Source organism: Balaenoptera acutorostrata, chromosome 3, assembly GCF_949987535.1.
Source record: "Balaenoptera acutorostrata chromosome 3, mBalAcu1.1, whole genome shotgun sequence".
NCBI classification, from domain to species: Eukaryota; Metazoa; Chordata; class Mammalia; order Artiodactyla; family Balaenopteridae; genus Balaenoptera; species Balaenoptera acutorostrata.
This window is the reverse complement of record NC_080066.1, coordinates 32,135,588-32,156,409: the sequence shown is the minus strand read 5'-3', so window position 1 is coordinate 32,156,409 and position 20,822 is coordinate 32,135,588. Positions and strand designations below refer to the sequence as shown.

Genomic DNA, 20,822 nt, shown 5'->3' with positions numbered 1-20,822 from the left:
GACTTGCTATTTCTGAGAATATCCGATGGATTAGGAAGCACGGGTTATTCAAAGATCTGTCCTTTTCGCTTTGAAATCTGAAATGGAAAAGCTGTGCTCAGGGGCAGGGGGATTTGGAACCTGGGAGGGAACGGGTCAGGCTCCCGGCTTCATTCAGAACCCACATCCTGCCCTACACGGAACAGCATCACGGAGGTGAAGATGCATGAAAAGCCCGAGTTCCAGCTGCTGGCTCCTAACTCGGGCGGGCATGGGTGAGGAGGCCGGGCGGCTGGTGGCTGGGGTGCTCCATCCAGCCTGGCACCCTCTGGAGGCTGATTCTCTATATTCTGCAGATTTCCCTGGGGACTGTGGGGATGGCCTCGTTTCACCTGGGCGCCCTCATACAGTTATGGGACAGTTCCACCAGGCTGCAGGGTTGTGAGACGATGAGCCCCTGGCCCCAGTGTCACCTGATTTTTATCCTTTGTTCCCTGGGCCTTTTGCTTGAAGGTACCTTGAGTATCTTGTGTGTGCACTTACTTCTAAAATGTGCATTAGGGACATCCCTGGTGGTCCAGTGAGTAAGACTCTGCGCTCCCAATGCAAGGGGCCCAGGTTCGATCCCTGGTCTGGGAACTAGATCCTGCGTGCATGCTGCAACCAAGAAGTCTGCATGCCGCAACTAAGAAGCCCGCATGCTGCAACTGAAAGATCCCGCATGTTGCAACGAAGATCCCATGTGACCCAACTAAGACCCGGCGCAGCCAAAATAAATAAATAAGTAAATAAATAAATGTTTAAAAAAGTAAAAAATAAAATGTGCATTAAGCCTTTTGTAAGATTTCAGAGTCATAACATCCATCAATGTATCCATTCACTCACCATTCAGCAAGTGCTTGTGGAACACCTACTGTGCACCGCGCTGCGTGGTGGCGTGGCCACGGGCTGCCGTGCCCTGGGGAGATCGTGTTCTGGTACTGAGCACATCCGCACCGTCCAGGGCAGGGACCACTGAGTTTTGTCCCGTGTAAATTGGATGCCTCGCACCGTGGTTTGCTGTGTTACAGGCAAGGACAGAAGGCAAGAACTTCTAGACAGATGGGGCGGGCTTGGCCTACCTGCCCAGTGGCCGAGCTTAAAGCCCATGGGTCCACACCTCCCAAGACAACATCCCTGCCATTTGTGGGGGACGCCAAGGGGGGGGGCAGGGTGGCGGGGTGATGGGCCCTGTGTGTGCAAGGTGCTGGGTCAGGTGATGGACTTACTGCAGCAGAGGAGACATCTGCCCCCGCCTCGTGGGGCTTCGGTTTGCAGAATTTTAGCCGTTCTCAATATTTAAAAAAATTTCTCCTGGTTGTAGCATAAAATCACTTAGCTTCTTGCAGCGTGTTTTGAGGCTTTAATGCCATTCCACAGATGTCCTTTCGTGATGCAAGAGGGCTTCCTGAGAAGAGGCTGGAAAGTGGTTTTCATCCAGCACTTTTGGCAGCAGTGTCTGGCAGGTTAGGGTGGAAAGAGGGTGGGAGGTGGCAGGGGGGCGCTCACACCCGCTGTTCCGTGGTTTCAGATCCTGGGAAAGCTGCTCACTCCCAAGCATGGTTTATAGGAGAATTTAAATTCCTTAAGCGACTTCTGAAAGGAAGCAGGCTTTATTTTCATTCATTAATTAATTTGTTTTTTTTTTAATTTAATTTTTTATTGAAGTGTAGTTGATTTACAATGTTGTGTTAGTTTTTGGTGTACAGCACAGTGATTCAGTTATACATACATGTACATATTCTTTTTCAGATCCTTTTCCATTATGGTTTATTACAGGATATTGAATATGGTTCCCTGTGCTATACAGTAGAGCCTTGTTGTTTATCTATTTTATATATAATGGTTTGTATCTTTTAATCCCAAACTCCTAATGTACACCTCCCCCACTTTCCCCTTTGGTAACCATAAGGTTGTTTTCTTTTTTTAAAAAATAGCATACAGATATTGCTACTTATTTTTAAAATTAATTTAATTTTTGGCTGCATTGGGTCTTCGTTGCTGCGTGGGTTTTCTCTAGTTGCTGGGAGCGGGGACTACTCTTCGTTGTGGTGCGCGGGCTTCTCATTGCGGTGGCTTCTCTTGTTGCGGAGCATGGGCTCTAGGCCCATGGGCTCTGTGGGCTCTAGGGCGCACGGGCTTCAGTAGTTGCGGCGCACAGGCTCAGTTGCTCTGCGGCACGTGGGATCTTCCTGGACCAGGGCTCGAACCCGTGTCCCCTGCATTGGCAGGCAGATTCTTAACCACTGCGCCACCAGGGAATTCCCATAAATTTGTTTTCTATGTCTGTGGGTCTGTTTCTGTTTCATAAATAAGTTCATTTGTGCCATATTTTAGATTCCACAAAAAAGAAGATATGAAAATGCTGTCTGCTTGATTTTTCGTCTGTGAAGGGGTTGACGTTGCAGTGGAAGATTTAAGCGGGGTTGGAGTTTGGGTCATTTCGCAGTAGGGTCTCCTTTTGGAGGCCCATCGTTCTTCTGAGGACGCCTCTGGCCGGCCCCTGGGATTTGATGTCCCCCAGATTTCAGGAGGGGGCTGTTGTCACAAGCTGCTTCTCTTCCTGGGTGGGCACTCACAGGCCTATGCCACCTGTGCTCCCTGCACCCCTCAGCACAACCCCCCGCTGGACTGACCCTACTGCCCCCCAGAGAGGGGTCAGGGAACACGTCCCGCCCTGACCCTGACCACCCTCTGTGAGCGCTGCTGTGGGGGAGGATGTGCGTCTCATCCTCTTTGTCCACGCACTCCTGGGCCTGAGTGTGGGTCCTGCCTGCTGCTCCTGCTGTTGTCCTCGGCAGTCGGCCCCGTCCTCCCCGGGGCATGTGTGTACGTGTGCACACACTCGCCATACACACACACACACACACCACACACACACACACCATACACACACACCATACACACATACACACCCCATATACACACACACACACACCACACACACACACACACCACACACACACGCCACACACACACATGCCATACACACACACACATGCCATACACACACACACTCGCCATACACACACACCCCCCCACACAGACACACACCATACACACACACACCATACACACATACACACACACACGCCATACTCACACACACACACCATACACACACACACCACACACACACACCATACACACACACACGCCATACACACACATGCCATACACACACACACGCCATACACACACACACTCGCCATACACACACACACCTCACACAGACACACACCATACACACACACACCATACACACATACACACACCATACACACACACACGCCATACTCGCACACACACACACCATACACACACACCACACACACACACCATACACACACATACACACGCACACACACCATACACACACACACGCCATACACACACACACCATACACACACCCCCCCACACACTCACCCCATACACACATACATACCCCATACACACATCGTACACATGCATCATATACACACATACATACACATGCATCACACTTACATGTATCACATACCACACCATGCACCACACACACATACACACATACCTATACTGTACACATACATCATGCACACACCACACACACATACATGCATATACATACCATGCATCATGCACACACCACACACACATACACACATGTGAACCCCTCAGTGAGTGAAACTAAATTCTCAGTTTCCCCCAGATCAACACAGCAGCGCCTCCCCTCCCCTGGTCCAGTGCAGCCCTGGGCCCAGGTCCCAGCCCCCATCGCCTCCCTGTGTCTAGTCCCTGCCTGCCTCCGTGTTTCCGTCTCCCCAGCCGCCCTATGCTGCGTGTGTTCTGATCCCCTCTGCCGGGGGTGACCTTCCTTCCCGAGGAGCCTTGGGCCCCTGCACTCTCCTCACACGCCCCCTCCCTCCTGACCGCCGTTCCCCACTGTGGGTTTTCTCAGTGCTGACACCTCCCAGCTAGAATGTGAAACCCTCAAAGGCACAGACTGGGTTTCATCTTAATACTGCTGAATAAGAAACGCATTTTGGTAAAAGACCCAACCAGTATGCACGTATTTAATAGAGTCAAAGTGATGCCCCCTTGGCCTCCTCTCCCATCTGCATGCCGTCCACAGAGGAAGTGCTGGCGGGCATTGGTGGGAGCCCTTCCGGTCTGTTCTGTTTGCCTTTGCGTTCATACATGGACTTGCAGATGTGTATACATTGTCTAGCTGGCTTGCTGTGTCTGTAACTGGGAACTACACACACACAGACACACACTCACAGACATGCACACATACACATACTTAGCTAACTTGCTGTTTTCACTCAATCTCAGGCTTGTAAGATTTCTCTCTGTCAGCACATATTGGCCTACCTCTTTAAAAAAAGTCTCAGAGTATTCCAGCCTGTGGATTCTGCCCTAATTTATTTAACCATTGTCCTAGTGATGGGCACTTAGGTTGCTTCCAGTTTTTAAAAAGATTGCTGCAGTGAAAATCCCTATACTCACATCATTTCATATGCATGTGACTCCTGGAAATGCAGTTGCTGGGTAAAAGGATATGCGTGTTTAAATTTTTGATAGAGAAGGCGGAATTGCTTTTCTGAAAGGCGTCGCTGGGACTCCTTCTAAAGAAATAAATTTTTTTTAAAAGGAGAAAACCAGCAAAGAAGTTATTCACCACCAATAGCTAAATAAAGAGAGTGGTTCTCCCTCAGGCCATGAACTGTGAAATGCCACAGCCAGGGAGAGGCAGAGGATCTAGGCAAAGGTTGACATGGTTTCTAAGGTTTTCTGTGCTGTCCCCCTCACCCCACAAAGCAGTCATGGGGAAAGATGAGATGAACAACCAAAAGCCTGAGAATCTACTAATGCTCCGCAGTTTGGAGAGAGGAACACTGTGTGTGGTGGGGTTGGGGATGGATGCTCTTGGAGCCCAGTGACTCTCATTAAAGTCAGGAAAAACCTGTCCTCCTCCAGGGGTGCTGCCCAGGGTCTGTTTGCACTGCATTGTGGGAGAATCCCTTAGCTCCATCTATCAGTTTACCCATCGGCTCCTCAATTATACCCATTCTTACATTCAGCCTTCTGAATATCAACCACCATATTTTTTTGGGGGGGGTGGTTTATCCCAAAAAGGCAAGGTTTAGTCAATATTTGAAAATCGATCAATGCAATTTACCATGTTAATAGAATAAAGGTGAAAAAAAATGATCTTCACAATAAATGCAGAAAAAGCATTGGTCAAATTCAGCACCAAGTTTTTTACTATTATGAATAAAGCTGCTATAAACACACATGTACAGGTTTTATGTGACCGTAAGTTTTCGTCTCACTTAGGTAAATATCAGAAATAGGATGGCTGGGTCTTATGATAAGTGTTTGTATAAGTTTGTAGGAAGCTGCCAACATGTTTCCCAAAGTGGCTGCATCATTTTGCACCCTCATCAGCAAGGTATGAGTTATAGCTGTCGCATTTCCTCATCAGGATTTGGTTTTGTCAACGTTTTTTTTGTTTGTTTTTTGTTTTTTGTTTTTTTTTAAGCCCTTCTAGTAGAGTAGAGGAATGTTGTTATGATTCTTTTTTTTTTTTTAACATCTTTATTGGAGTATAATTGCTTTACAGTGTTGTGTTAGTTTCTGCTGTATAACAAAGTGAATCAGCTATATGCATACGTATATCCCCATATCCCCTCCCTCTTGCGTTTCCCTCCCACCCTCCTTATCCCACCTGTCTAGGTGGTCCCAAAGCACAGAGCTGATCTCCCTGTGCCACACAGCTGCTTCCCACTAGCCATCTGTTTTACATTTGGTAGTATATATATGTCAATGCTACTCTCTTACTTCGTCCCAGCTAACCCTTCCCCCTCCCCGTGTCCTTAAGTCCATTCTCTGTGTCTGTCTTTATTCCTGTCCTACCCCTAGGTTCATTAGAACCATTTTTTTTTAGATTCCATATATACGTTTTAGCATACGGTATTTGTTTTTCTCTTTCTGACTTACTTCACTCTGTATGACAGACTCTAGGTCCATCCACCTCACTACAAATAACTCAATTTCGTTTCTTTTTATGGGTGAGTAATATTCCATTGTATATATGTGCCACATCTTCTTTATCCATTCATCTGTCGAACCACCATATTTTTTAAAATTTGGAAGCATAATTATTTCAGCAGTTTTAGGTTTACAGAAAAGTTGAGCAGAAAGTTCCCATATGGCCTGTAACCCCCATACCCCGTAATTTCCCCTATTATTAACATCTTGTGTTAGTATGGTACATTAGTTACCACTGATGAGCCAATATTGATACACTATTATTATTATTATTAACTAAATTAGGGTTAGGTTCACTCTTTGTGTTGTACATTCTGTGGGTCTTGACAAAAGCATAAAGACTCAGACTACCATCCTTTTGTTCTACTAGTTCGTTAGTTGTGTCCTGTTAGCTTCTTCCTGTTTTAAGGACTACCCTGGTAACAGCCTTTGGAGTCTTGGGAAGGGCCAGGGTGCTGAGGTGCTGGCTCTCGCCCAGGGAGCTGTGCTCCTGTGGTGTCCTGGTCCCCCCACCCCGAATTCTGAGCCTGCTCGGGTCTCAGCGCCTGTCACTGTGTGGCAAGGGACTGTGGGGACTGGAAAGCAGCGGATGAAGCAGGCAGCCTCCCTGGGCTCCTCTTCCCTGGTTTCCCCTCCTTTTCCCTTCTTGAAATGTGTCATTTATCTCGGAATGTTCTGGCAAGATGTAGTATTTTAAAGGACTGCCCGGGTGGGTATGGGTGTGTGGGTGGAGGGCTGCTGCCGTGGCCCTGCTGTCCTGCGATGGATAGCATGGGTTTTCCGGGGGGGCAGCCTCCATGGCCGCACGTGCACCCCCCTTGCTTTTGGTGAGCGTGTGAATAGGGAGGGAGGTGGGAGGGGATCTGCGGCGCTTTCAGGATGAGGACCGGCCCCTCTTTTTGTTGGAACAGGAACTGGCCTGGATGTGGTGTCTCGGTTGGAACAGGCTGTCCTCCCGGCCCCACGTGGCAGGGGACGCCTCCCGTACAGCATCCTTCCAGCTGTGGCCGCTCCGAGGGCAGAGCCGGTGACCCCTCCATGCCCCACGCCCCACAGCCATGGAGCTGGGTGTCTAGGCCACTCCGAGGGTTTGCACCTCGCCCGGCTGGGCCTGGCATGTGGAGGTGTTCGTGAGTGAGCTGGGCCCTGACGAGGTGGGGCTGGATGTCCTCAGACCTGGTCGAAGTGGTTGCCCTGTTCACCTGGCCGGCGGCCTGGGCAGCCCTTGGTGCCCCGAGCATCGGTCTGTGTGTGTGTCCTGGGGATGGTCCTGTCATCGAGTCACCATTCAGTGGGGTGCCACTGAGTACTGCTGTGGGTGGCCCCCACAGAATGTGGCAGGTGGGGATGGCGGGGTTTCCGTCCCGTGGGTGAGGGGGGTGGGAGGGCAGGACAAGGCTGCAGCCCGGCCCGGTGAGTGGGGTGCTGAGTGCTCAGCTGTCACCCAGGGCTCACCAGGGGCAGGCCTGGCGTGGTTGAGCCTCAGCACAGAGCCCTGAGGCTGGGGCAGGGTGATGGACGGAGGCCGGAGGGCACGGAGGCCAGGCCTGGAGGCTCTCCCCACCCTTATGAGGACGTGTGCTCTGCATGTCGGGGGTCTTTGGAGGGGGGACGCTTGAGGAGAGGAGGATTCGACCTGACTTAACGATTTATAATAATATTTTTATAACAACTTTACTGAGATACAATTCATATAACATACAATTCACCCATTTGGAGACTTTCCTGACAGTCCAGTGGTGAAGACTTTGCCTTCCAATGCAGGGAGTGTGGGTTTGACCCCTGGTCGGGGAGCTAAGATCCCACATGCCTCAGGGCCAAAAAACCAAAATATAAAACAGAAGCAGTATTGTAACAAATTCAATAAAGACTTTAAAAATGGTCCACATAAAAAAAAAAAATTTAAAAAATTTGTCCCTTTGAAATACACAGTTCAGTGGTTTTTAACACACTCACAATGTTGTGCAACCATCACCACCATCTAATCCTGGAACATTACCATCGCCCATACCCATTAGCAGGCATCCCCTGTTTTCCCCTCCCCACCCCAGCCCTAGCTTTGATTTCTTTAAGTGAATGTGTTGTTGAAGAATAACCATCATACGGGCATGTACACTCGTCCTGGAGTGAATGTTTGTGTCCCCCCCTTCCACCGCCAGTTCATGTGTTGAAATCTAATGCCCAGTGTGGTGATATTAGGAGGTGGGACCTTTGGGGTGATGAGGTCATGAGGGTGGAGCCCTAAGAATGGGATTAGTGCCCTGATAAGAAGAGGCGAGGCAGCTGTCTCCCTCCTCTTCCACCGTGTGAGGACACAGCAGAAAGTCAGCCATCTGCAACCCAGACAAGGGCTCTCGCTAGAACCCACCCACGCAGGCACCCCGATCTTGGACGTCCAGCCTCCAGAACTGTGAGAAGTAAATCCCTGTGGATGAGCCACCCTGTCTGTGGTGCTTGGCTATAGCAGCTCGAGCTGATTGAGACTGAGTGTGGCTCCCCTACGTGGTGCTGACCCACCCTGAGAGGGCTGTGTTGGGCGAGGGCTGAAGCAGGAGCCCTGTTAGGAGTGGTTGATGGGGAGGGTGATTGCAGGAGGGGGTTCTAGAGGCGTCTGACGCTCGAGGCAGCACAGACCTGGTGGCTTGGAGGAGGGGAGGGAAAGGAGTCAAGGGGGACCCCAGCTGGGGGCTGAGTTGTCATCAGCTGGACAGGGGGAGGCTGAGTCTCGTGGGGGGAGGGCTAGGCCAGCTCGGATGTGCTGGGCACCAGGTGCCTGTTAGGCACACATTGGAGGTGCTGATGGGTGGATGGTGTGTGGGCTTCCAGAAAGTTCTGTGGGGTTGCATACACACCAGGGAGCCGTCGGCTTAGGGCGGGCCCCTGATCCGTGGTCCTGGACCAGGGGTCTTGCACACGCAAGGACAGCCCACCCAGCGACGTGGTAAGCTACCGAAACTGTCACAGAGCTGGGGTGCATGCAGCCCGGGGGCCCCTGCTACCTGCGGTGAGCCTGGCTGCCCGGCCAGAAGGCACAGGCGTGATTTGGGCTCAGGACCTATTTCTAATCTTCACTTGTCTGGGGAGCCCGCCAGGTGTCAGATCCCCTAAACTTCCCCCAAGTTTGTATCCATCAAATTTAGAATATATCATGTAGTATGCAGACATTTTAATCCATGTAGAGGGTCCATTGCGCAATTTGTGGCATTTCCATCGTTTCACCTCTCTTTGATCATATTGAGGACATTTTTCGGATAGTCAGGGAGGTGTCATTTTAGCATAACACGAAATTACAACATTTTCGAAAGTGGGCAGAGTAGAAAACGATACCTAAAAATGCTTCAATGCGGCTACATCATCACATTCTGTGTTGAATGCTTCACATGTCCCTAGAGGCTCCACCTGGGACTTAACTCTGCAACCTGGAGCGAGTGACTGGCCCTTCCTGAGGCTCTGCTGGCTTCAAGGACGGGCTGAGAAGAGAATCCCTCACCCCAGGAGGCTCAGCACCCCCCGGGTCGATGGGCCTGGACTCCCGCCTGGAGGGGAACCGTCCAAGTTGTAGTGTGCAGGGCAGGCGGCTCCCATCTGAGGACCAGGACGACCCTCTGCCCTGGGCCGGGGGGATGGATTGTCCCGATCTTTGTTCCTTATGCCTTGTGGGGTCTTCTCTGGTCTCTGCAGGGGCCTGGCCTGCCCCTCCCCTCCCCCACACCACTCGCTGAGGCTCCAGGAACCTTGGGGTCAGTGCTTTCCCAAGTTGCCGTTTTGGTGCCTTGGACAGTTGGTCCTGATTCTTTTACCCCAAACATCTGACTGGGTGGCCCTGCTGCCTTTGAAGCCTGACATGCCCATTGTCATGTGCACCTGTGGGTGGGGGCCATGAACCTTCCCAGGGCAGGTGTGCTCGGAGCACACCTGGGCTCCTGGGCACTTGTGGAAGGGCAGGGGTTTTCAGGTGGGATGTGCCCACGGACTTGAGTTTTTGTGAAGGACAGTGGGTCCCCCTTCCGCCTTTGTCCTGGACACGGACAGCGGCCACCTGAGACTTCCCCCCATCATAAGGTAGTTCTATGTTTAATTTTTTGAGGACCCCGCATACTATTTTACATAGTGGCTGCACTAATATTGTATTCCCACCAACAGTACACAAGGCTTCCCTTCTCTCCACATCCTTGCCTACACTTGTTATTTATTGTCTTTTTGATACTAGCCATCCTAATGGGTATGAGATCTCACTGTGGCTTTGATTTACGTTTCCGTGATGATTAGTGATGCTGAGCATCTTTTCATGTGCCTGTTGGCCGTTTGTTTCTCTTCTGTCTCAGCTCTTTAGGGACCAGATGGAGAAAGGCCTTGCTGAGTGGACCGGGGTGGGAAAGCCTGGGGAGTGGTGTGATTGGACCTTCCCCCGGTTGAGAGTGGTGGCCTGGGGGGGTGTGAGCAGGACTTGGGGCAGGGCGGGGAGGCCTGGCCACAGCACATAGAAGGCTCTTGGCAAAAAGTGACTCCAGCAGGTTACAAAGGTTGGAGTTGCCCCTGACCCTGGGGCCAGGCCTGACCATGTGAGCTTGGCCATTTTTCTGCTGTCCAGGCATCCAGGGGCCCAGTGCCAGTGGGGGCCTGGTGGAGGTGGGTGTGACACTGCCAGCACCGTGTCCCTTCTGGCAGTGTCCCTGCACCAGCCCAGTCCCGGCTTGGCTGATTCCAGCCGAGCCACCTACCCACACTGGTCACTGTTGGCTCTGAGGTGGTCCAAGGTTCTTAGTTACCAGGAGCAGAGCGCTGGTCTTGCCCTGACACGTGATCACCGTCCTTCACCCATCTGATGCCGAAACTCGTCTTCTGTGCACCGGTGCCTATTCGAATCTCAGAGACAGAGTTTTGGGTGAAGTGGAAAAGAATAACTTTACTGCTTTGAGGGACACAGTGAGCTCATGCCCTCAAAGCTGTGTGTCTTAATCTCGGGGGATTTGGTGAGGAGTTTTATAGCAATGGTTCAAGGGTGGGGTTGCTGATAAGGATCAGGGTGTGTGCAGGGCCTGCACTCCTTTAATCTGGCCTCAGATGGCCTCCTGATGAGCTTCTATTGTTCTCGAGGTTCTCAAACTGTGACTTTCTCTGGAATGAAGATTGCTTCATCACGTAGTTGATGTCTTCCTTTGTTGGGGGTTTTAGTTCTGCAGAAGAGCTCAAAGATATTGTTGTGTGTATCCCTTGAGGTGGAACCAGGACCCTGCCCCAAGGCTGCACTATTGTTTCTTGGCTATTCCTCTCTTGTCTCTGCATCCCCTCCCTTCCCTGATTAGCAACTGTTTGAACCTGTGTGTTGGAACTCAGGGAAGGTCATGGAGGCTGGAGTCTGTTCCCTACAAACAAGAATCGGGGGACACAGAAAGGCTTCCGTGCCCAGGAGCCCCACAGGGTCCTGCTCAGTTTCACCCCCATGTTCTTTCTGGGGTTGAGAAGCAGAGGTGGAGGGCAGCCACTGGCCCCTGGGAACCTTGCTTTTCACTTCCAGTTAGTTCACAACCGTGGGGATTTATGAGCTGCTGGAGTGATTTGCATTTCCCTGCAAACCCTTTTTCAGGGCACACCATGTGAGTGGCTGGGCACAGGGAGGGAGGCACTGTGTCACCTGCGTCCTGCTGGACGTCACAGCAGATGGAGCCGAGGGCCTGAGCCTGGCACGCACTGGGGTGGCCCCACTGGTGGCTGTTGGACGGAGGGTGGATGGACCATTGACGGAAGACTCCCTGGGCCCCAGGCAGCCACCCCTACCCCCTGTGGCGGGCCTGTGGAGCAGGAGCATGGCTGAGAAGCTGGCTGCATTTTTAGCCTCAGGGACACGCCGCGCATGGCAGCCTGCAGCCCGTGGCAGGTGATGGGTGGGTGGGTTCAAGGCAGTTTTGCAGCACGGCGAGCGTGCAGCTTCAGGGGCTGGCAGGCACTCAGTGTGACTTCAGCGATCTCAGTGGCATGCTCCATTGCTTCCCGTCCGCTGTAGCTGGTGCTTTGACCCCAACCTGATGCTCCATCCTCGTCTCTCAGAGTTGCTTCCCCATCTTTGCTGCTTCTTGCATTTATCCTCCCCTTTCCTTAAGGCTGGGATTGAGGCCCATGTCCTCGGCTTGCTGGCTGCAGTGGCATGTGAAGTCTCTGGAAAGCTGTGACTTTGGCAGGCCAGGAGCCTAGAGGGAGCAGGAGATGTGGCTGGGAATGATTGTGAAAACTGCAGAAACAAGACAGGCTGAGAAGATTGTGGTTACTGCTGGAGTTCAGGGACGCCTCTCCCAGTTGGGTTTTGAAGGATGAATAGTAGTTTGTCAGTGAGATTCTAGAGGCGCGAAAAGGGAATGGCTGAAACACTGGCCTGGAAGGTGTGAGACCCTGACAGCATGGGGTCTTGGGGGTGTGACGGGGGTGAGGCTGCAGGGGTCGGCAGAACACAGACCCGGGAGCTCATGGTCCAGAGCTGATCACCGCGTGGTGCAGCACCATGCTTCCAGACCCCATTAGAGTCCCTGGCTGTAGGTGGGGGCAGGCACGGTGTGATTTGGGCCGGGTGTCATCTGCATGGAGGGTGGAGGGGGTCCGTGATTGGATTTAGGAGGCCTCCAGCTGGGTGGCCTGCTCTGTGGGCAGGAAGCATGGCAGGAGCCCTCCACGTCAGAGTTCGAGGACTCTCGTAAGTTAATGCGGGTCTGTGCCCTCACTGGGCAGGCAGGGAGACCAGGCTGCCGGTGCTGGAGTGGGGCCTGATCCCCACATCTCAGCGCCCCTGGCATCCTCCGAGAGGAGGAAACGGAGCCCCAGGAGGTTCTGGAGCCTTCGCAGGCTGTGAGGGCAGAGCTAGGTCTGAGCCAAGGTCTCTCCGTGGCCCAGCTGTACGCAGAGATGCAGGCGCCGCCCCTGCCAGGGTGGCTCCCCCACGTGTCAGGGGGCAGACGATGTCCCTTGCACGCGGGGTGGCTTGTGCTGCACACCCGCACATGCACACACTCACCCTTTCTTTGACAAGACTTTGTTTAGTGCATTTTGTAAAATTCCTACCCCCACTGCGCCGTGTGCAATGCACACAATTTTAAGATAACCCAGACATCACCAAGCTCTGTATCTTGTGTAGCATTTTGTGTTTTTTTTGGAAAACAATCTGGGGACAGAACCTTGAAGAATATGCTTCCTTTCCTGTCAGAGCAAAAGGAACCTGTAGTCTTAAGGCCACGGGGTTTCCTGCATCTTCCTCCAAAAGGGTTAGAGAAATGCATCCCCAGGAGACCGGGGCCGGTGGCTGCGTCCTGAGTGCCTGCTGGCCTTCGGGAGTAGCAGGAGGGCTCCCCTGAAAACTTGGGGAGACTCATGATCACCTTGCCACTCTTTGATTTTCAAACTGTTGGGTGGGTCTGTGGACCCCGGGAGCTCTGATCACAGAGTCCTGAGCTGCTTTGACGTCAGGCACAGGGAGCTTTACTGAGCCTGTGATCCGGCACCGCATCGGAGAACTTCCTTCTGCTCGTACAGGAGCAGCCTGTGTGCTCAGCCCGCTGACGCCAGCCCGTGTACGCTTTCATTTCAGTCTCCGGAGCATCCGAGCGTCGCTGCGTCTCGTCGGGGGAGCCGACGGCCAGGCCGGGACCGATCTGCGGATGGCCCAGGGTCCCCAGGCGCCTGCAGCTTCCCGGTGAGTAGGACCTGCGGGGTCACCACGCTGTCCGCCCTGCGTGCCTGGTCATCTGAGCAACTGCACTCACGGGCTTCCCCGGGGGCTGGGGGACAACCGGGCCCGCCCCCCTCATCCTTCTCCAGCAGAAGCTCCAATGCAGCTACACTCATGTTTTTCACCGTTTCCTGTTTTGACAAATTGATGAGGAGAAAGATGAGCTTGGGGCGTCCCCAGAGGACAAGCCACGCAGAGCAGACGTGGTTTCCTGTCACCCTTCTTCTCTCCTTTCAGACCCACCTTGTCCCCTTCTGCCGCTGGGGATGCTCCAATCTGAGTGGCGCCGTTGCCCCCTTCCCGTTAGGGTGCTGATAGGCCAGGTTGTGATATTAGGGGAATGCTGGCCTCATAGAATGAGTTGGGAAGTGTTCCTTCCTCTTCTAATTTCTGAAATAGATTATAGAGAATCGGTATCATTTCTTCCTTACATGTTTGGTACAATTCAGCAGAGAAACCATCTGGGCCTGGTGATTTCTTTTGGGAAAGTTATTAATTATTGACTCAGTTTTTAAGATACATACAGTTATTCTGTTTGTCTATTTCTCCTTGTGTGAGTGAGTTTTGGTAGTACATGTCTTTTAAGGAGTTGGTCTGTTTTATCCAAATTATCAAATTTGGGGGCATGGAGTTCTCTGTAGTACTCCTTTATTATTATCCTTTTAATGGGATGTTATTATCCTTTTCTATGGGATCAGTGTTGATGACTCCTCTTTCTCTTTTGGTGTTGGTAGTTTGTGTCTTCTTTTTCTTGGCTAGCCTGGTCAGCAAAACAGTTTTTGGGTTCATTGATTTTCTGTATTTCCTCTTTGTTTTCAATTTAATTGATTTATGCTCTAATTTTTATTATATTTCTTCTGCTTGTTTTAGGCTTCAGTTTCTCTTCATTTTATTTCCCAAGGTACACGCTTAGGTTATTGATTTGATATCTTTCTTCTTTTCTTTTTTTTTTTTTAAAGGAAGCAAGTTTTTTTTTTTTTTAATTTATTTATTTTTTATTTATTTTTATGGCTGTGTTGGGTTTTCATTTCTGTGTGAGGGCTTTCTCTAGTTGTGGCAAGCGGGGGCCACTCTTCATCGCGGTGCACGGGCCTCTCACCATCGCGGCCTCTCTTGTTGCAGAGCACAGGCTCCAGACGCGCAGGCTCAGTAATTGTGGCTCACGGGCCCAGTTGCTCTGCGGCATGTGGGATCTTCCCAGACCAGGGCTCGAACCCATGTCCCCTGCATTGGCAGGCAGATTCCCAGCCACTGCGCCACCAGGGAAGCCCCTCTTTCTTCTTTTCTAATGTATACATTTAATGATATATATTTCTAAGCACTGCTTTTGTTAAATACATTGTAGAAATTCTGACAAGTGGTATTTTTGTTTTCATTTAGTTAAAAAAACAAAAAATTTTTCTTTTGATAGTTTCTCATTGACCCATGTGTTGTTTAGAATTATGTTGTTTAATTTCCAGATATTTGGGGATTTCACCTATTTTCCTTTATTGATTTTTAGTTTAATTCCATTCTGGTCTGAGAATGTACTTTGAGTGATTTCAACTTTTAAAAAACTTGTTCAGGTGTGCTTTATGGCCCAAAATGTGTTCTGTCTTGGTGCTATGGTCTGAATGTTTGTGTCCCCCCAAACCCCACCCCAAATTCATATGTTGAAATCGTAACTCCCAAGGTGATGGTATTAGGAGGTGGGGCCTTTGGAGGGTGACTAGGTCATGAGGGTGGCATGCTCATGAATGGGATTAGTGCCCTTATGAAAGGGACCCTGCAGAGCTCCTCACCCCTTCTGCCATGTGAGGACACAACAGGAAGTCTGAGATCCAGAAAGGGGCCCTCATCTGACCAGGCTGGCCCCTGATCTCTGACTTCCAGCCTCCCGAACTGTGAGAAATAAATTTTTGTTGTTTGTATGGCACTGTAGTTTTAATATTTTGTTATAGCAACCCATATGGACTAAGGCACTTGGTAAGTGTTCCATGCGAGCTTGAGAAGAATGTGTATTTTGCTGTTGTTGAGTGGAATATTGCATGCATGTCAGTGAGATCCAGGTGACGGATAGTGCTGTCCAGGTGAACCATCCTTGCTGATTTTCTGCCTGCTTGTTCTGTCAGTTACTGACAGCGGATGTTGACGTTGTCAGTTATAATAGTGGATTTGTCCTTCTCTCTTTGCAGTTCTATCAGTTTTGCCTCATATATTTTGATGCTCTGTTAGGTACATAGCCATTTACGATTGCGATCTCCTGTTGGAGAACTGAATTACGTATCATGCGGTAATGCCCCCTCTTTATCCCTGACAGTTTTCCTTGTTCTAAAGTGTGCTTTGTCTGAAATGAATATTGGTACCCCAGTTTTCTTTTTTTTTTAATTTTGAAATGAGATTATTGTTTGTTTATTTTTTATTGGAGTATAATTGCTTTACAATGTTATGTTAGTTTCTGCTGTACAATGAAATGAATCAGCTATATGCATACATATATCCCCTCCCTCTTGGACCTCCTTCCCCCTCATCCCACACATCTAGGTCATCACAGAGCACCGAGCTGAGCTCCCTGTGCTTCAGTTCCCACTAGCTACCTATTTTATACATGGTAGTGTATTTATGTCAAACCTAATCTCCCAGTTCATCCCACCCTCCCCTTCCCCCACTGTGTCCACACATCCATTCTCTACGTCTGCGTCTCTATTCCTGCCCTGCAAATAGGTTCATCTGTTGGTACTACGGTTTTCTTTTGATTGGAATTATCATGGTATATCTTTCTCCATACCTTTACTTTCAACCTAAAAGTGTCTTTATATTTAAAATGGGTTTCTTGTAGACAGCATGTAGTTGGGTCTTGTGTTTTCATCCACTCTGACAAACTCTGTCTTTTAATTGGTGCATTTAGACCATTTACATTTTAAATGATTATTGATGTATTTAGAATGATATCAAACTTCTCTTTTTTTAAATTAATTTTTATTGGAGTATAGTTGATTTACAATGTTGTGTTAGTTTCTGCTGTACAGAAAAGTGAATCAGTTATACATACACATATATCCACTCTTTTTTAGATTCTATTCCCATATAGGTCATTACAGAGTATTGAGTAGAGCTCCCTGTGCTGTACAGTAGCTTCTTATTAGTTGTATATAGTAGTGTGTCAATTCCAATCTCCCAATTGATCCCTCCCCCCACTTCCCCCTTGGTAACCATAAGTTTGTTTTCTGCATCTGTGACTCTATTTCTGTTTTGTAAATAAGTTCATTTGTACCATTTTTTAGATTCCACATATAAGTGGATAGCAAACTTTTCATTCACTGTCTTCTCTTCTTGTCACTTCCTTTTCTCACTTCTCTGGCTTTCATTGACCATTTTATAGGCATCAACTATATTTCTCTTAGCTTATCATTTTTAATTCTTTTAAAATTTTTTATTGTTTGACTCAGAGTTTACAATATACATTTTTAAGTAATCTAAAGTCCACCTTCAAATAACACAATACTTCTTCAGATTTAGTGCAAGTACCTTAAAACAGACTATTCCCAGTTCCTCCTTCCCGTCCCTTGGGACACTGCTGTCATTCATTTCCCTTACCCATAAGCTAGAATCATCACAATACATTGTTACTATTAGAGTTTTAAATAGTTATCTTTCAGATCAAATAAGAGTAAGAAAAGTATAAGATTTTATTTTACCTTCATTTATTCCTCCTCACACACTCTTTCTTTCTTCATATAGATTCAGGTTTCCAACGTATATAGTTTTCCTTCCACGTGAAGAAGAATCTTTTAATATTTCTTTCAGGGTATGTCTGCTGGTGACAAATTCCTTCAGTATTTGTTTGTCTGAGGAAGTATTTATTTCTCCTTCACTTTTGAAAGATAGTTTTGCTGGATATAGAAGTACAGGTTAGTGGAGTTTTTTTTTTTTTTCTTTTAAAGCTTTGAAGATTTTCATCTACTCCCTGCTTGCTTGCGTAGTTTCTCACAAGAAGTCTGATGTAATTCTTATCTTTGTTCCTTTATAGATAAAATGTTTCCCCACCTGCCTCTAGCTTATTTCTTGATTTTCTCTTTGTCTTCAGTTTGCTACAGTTTGAGTATGATATGGCTAGGTGTAGTTTTTGTTGTTGTTTTTTATGTTATTGCAGTATAGTTGATTTACAGCGTTGTGTTAATTTCTACTGTACAGCAAGGTGATTCAGCTATACATATGTATACATTCTTTTTCATATTCTTTTCCATTATGGTTTATCACAGGATATTGAGTATAGTTCCTTGTGCTATACAGTAGGACCTTGTTGTTTATCCATCCTATATATAATAGTTTGCATATGCTAATCCCATGTTGTTGTTTTTTAAAGTATTTATTCTGCTTGGTGTTCTTTGAGATTCCTGGATCTGTGTTTTGGTGGTGTCTTGTTAATTTTAGAATAAATGTTGGCCATTATTAGCTCAAATATGTTTTCTTCCTCATTATCTCTTTTGTTTCCTTTGGGTCTTCAGTTACACGTATGCTGTATCTTTCAATATTGTCCCATGGTCCTTGGATGCTCTGTTCTATCTCTGCTTTCACCCCCACACTGGCCTTCTTTTTTATTTTACATTTCAGTTTGGGAAGTTTCTATTGGCCTATCTTCCAGCTCCCTGATTTCCCCCTCAGCCGTGTTGAGTCTACTGATGAGCCCGTCAAAGGCATTCTTCCTTTCTATTACCAGTTTTTAAAAAATTTCTAGCATCTCTTTTGGATTCTTTCTTAGACTTTCCATCGTTCTGCTCTTATTACCCATCTGTTCTTGTATGCTGTCTACTTTTCCCATTAGAGCCCTTAGCATATGAATCATAGTTCCTTTAAATTCCCATTCTGATAATTCCAAAGTCTGTGTCATATCTGAGTCCGGTTAGGAAGCTTGTCTTATTTCTTTAGAATATGGGTTTTAAAAAAATTATTTATTTTTTTGCCTTTGATATGCTTTCTAATTTGTTGTTGAAAGTCAGATATGTTATAATGTAAAATAGGAACTGAGGTAACATGCCTTCTTGTGGGAATTTGCGTAAATCTCATTAGGAGCTGGGCTGTGTGTCGTGTCTGCTGAAGCTGTAGGTTCCAGAGGCTTCAGACTCCTCCAGTGGCCTTGGTTTGGCCTCCCCTCTGGACACTGGGCTTCCCTCAGTCCTGCTCCTCAGAGAGGGTCTGGTCTTGGAGCTCCTTCGGCTGGAATCCACTGTTATCAGACAGGAGCCCTGTTGGTGTGGTGGGAAGGTGTGGGGGAGGGGATGTGTTACCTGAAAACTGGGTTCGCCTCTTGGTGGGTGTCGCGCCAATAGACACAACTAAGCGAAGATTGGGAGAAAGAAGGATTTATTACTTGCAGCAAGTAAGGAGAACACCAGGGATCTTTCCCAAAGCAGCGTCTCCCCAGCAGCAAAACTGGGGAAGTTTTAAGCTTAAGGGTACATGCATATTCATGAGGGGGCTTGAGAAGAGCAGAATTCAGCATAGAACTTCAATCAACAGAGTCCAAGCTTTAGTTGATTGAAGTCATGAGGGTCAACATCATCATTCCATCCTCCAGCTGGGTGGGGGCCTTAGTTTCTGCAGAACTCAAAGGCATGTTATTATGTGTATCCCCTGAGGAACCAGGACCCTGCCCCAAGGCTGCACTATTGTTTCTTGCTGCTCCTCCCTAGTTTCTGCATCCCCTCCCTTAAGATCATTAATTACTGAGACCTCTTCAAGGGCAAGCATTGTGGCCAAGCTTAGATCACAAAATAGCTTAGGCAAAATGGGTTCTCTTATGTCAGGAAAGCCGTCCCTGTTTCTCTTTCTCTGGGGACTCCCTAACCTATCTGCTTACAGAAGCCTTCTCTTATCTTATGATTAAATTTCCATCGTTAGATGGGCCTGTGTTCCCAGGCTGTTCACCTTCACAAGTGACTTTTCTTGTGTAGCTTTCCCAACCCCATTAGGTGAAACAGGAGGGCTAGAGGGGCTGCGGTGAGAGGAATACCCCTCCCCCAGGGCAAGGTTCTGTCAAGCCTTACCCCTGGACAGCAGGCCTTGTTATGGAGAAGGCTCTGGGTGTTTGCCAATGGCTACCTCCCTCTCCCTCTGCCAGAGCCAAGAGGAGTTGTTTCTTGACCCTTCAGATTTCAGGGGGGCCTTCTGCAAACTCAGTTCACTGATGGGTCTAAAAAAAGTCACTGATTTTCAGTTTGACCAGCTTTTTCTTATTTCAGGATGTGAGTGATGACTCTCAAAGCTCTTTCCATGTTGGGCTGAAATCTGGTCCTTCCCTGACTATGATTTTCCTTATGACTCTACTACCGCCTGAATCATGTTCATTATTTGATGGTTTACTCTTTTTTTTGCCTGTCTTCCCCATTGGAACATAAACTCTGGGGGGCTGGAACTTGGTCTGTCTGTTCCCACTGGTTCCCAAACCCAGAAGAGTGCCTAGCAGTGATGCCAAATCCAGCCTCTGTACCCTGAGGTCTAATTAAATCTCGGAGAGGGAGTTTTGGGTTAAGTAGAAAAGAATAGCTTTATTGCTTTGCCAGGCAAAGGGGGCCACAGAGGGCTTGAGCCCTGGAAAACTGTGTGTCCTGACCTGGAGGGGGTAGTGAAGAGTTTTATAGTAATGGTTCAGAGAGGGCGTGATCTGCTCGAGAACCTTCTTCTGATTGGTTGGTGATGAGGTAAGTGGGAATCAGCATCATCAACCTTCTGGTTCCAACCGGTTTGGGGTCTGTGTGCTTGTGGGCAGCACACAGTTAACTTCTCCCACCTGGTGGGGGTTTCAGCATCTGCAAAACAGCTCAAAGATATTGCTATGTGTATCCCTTGAGTGGGCACCAGGACCCTGCGCCAAGACTGCACTATTGTTTCTTGACTGTTCCTCCCTTGTCTCTGCATCCCCTCCCTTCACTGATGAGCAACTGTTTGAACCTGCCCATTGAAACTCAGGGAAGGTCATGGGGGCTGAATGAAGCCTACTTCCTGTAATCAAGAAATGGGGGACACAGAAAGGCTTTTGTGCCCAGGAGCCCGACAGGGTCCTGTTCCATTTCA

General features: G+C 48.6%; 1 protein-coding gene across 6 annotated transcripts in view; it reads left to right on the top strand.

Annotated features, from left to right (window-relative positions):
* The window catches only part of APBA2 (amyloid beta precursor protein binding family A member 2), a 230,565-nt gene that overhangs the window by 31,758 nt on the left and 177,985 nt on the right, over positions 1–20,822 (top strand). For all 6 annotated transcript variants that reach the window (XM_057544712.1, XM_057544710.1, XM_057544709.1 and 3 more), the window contains exon 2: positions 13,629–13,733. The gene's annotated coding sequence lies outside the window, so the exon portion shown is untranslated. The remainder of the gene's footprint in view (positions 1–13,628; positions 13,734–20,822) is intronic.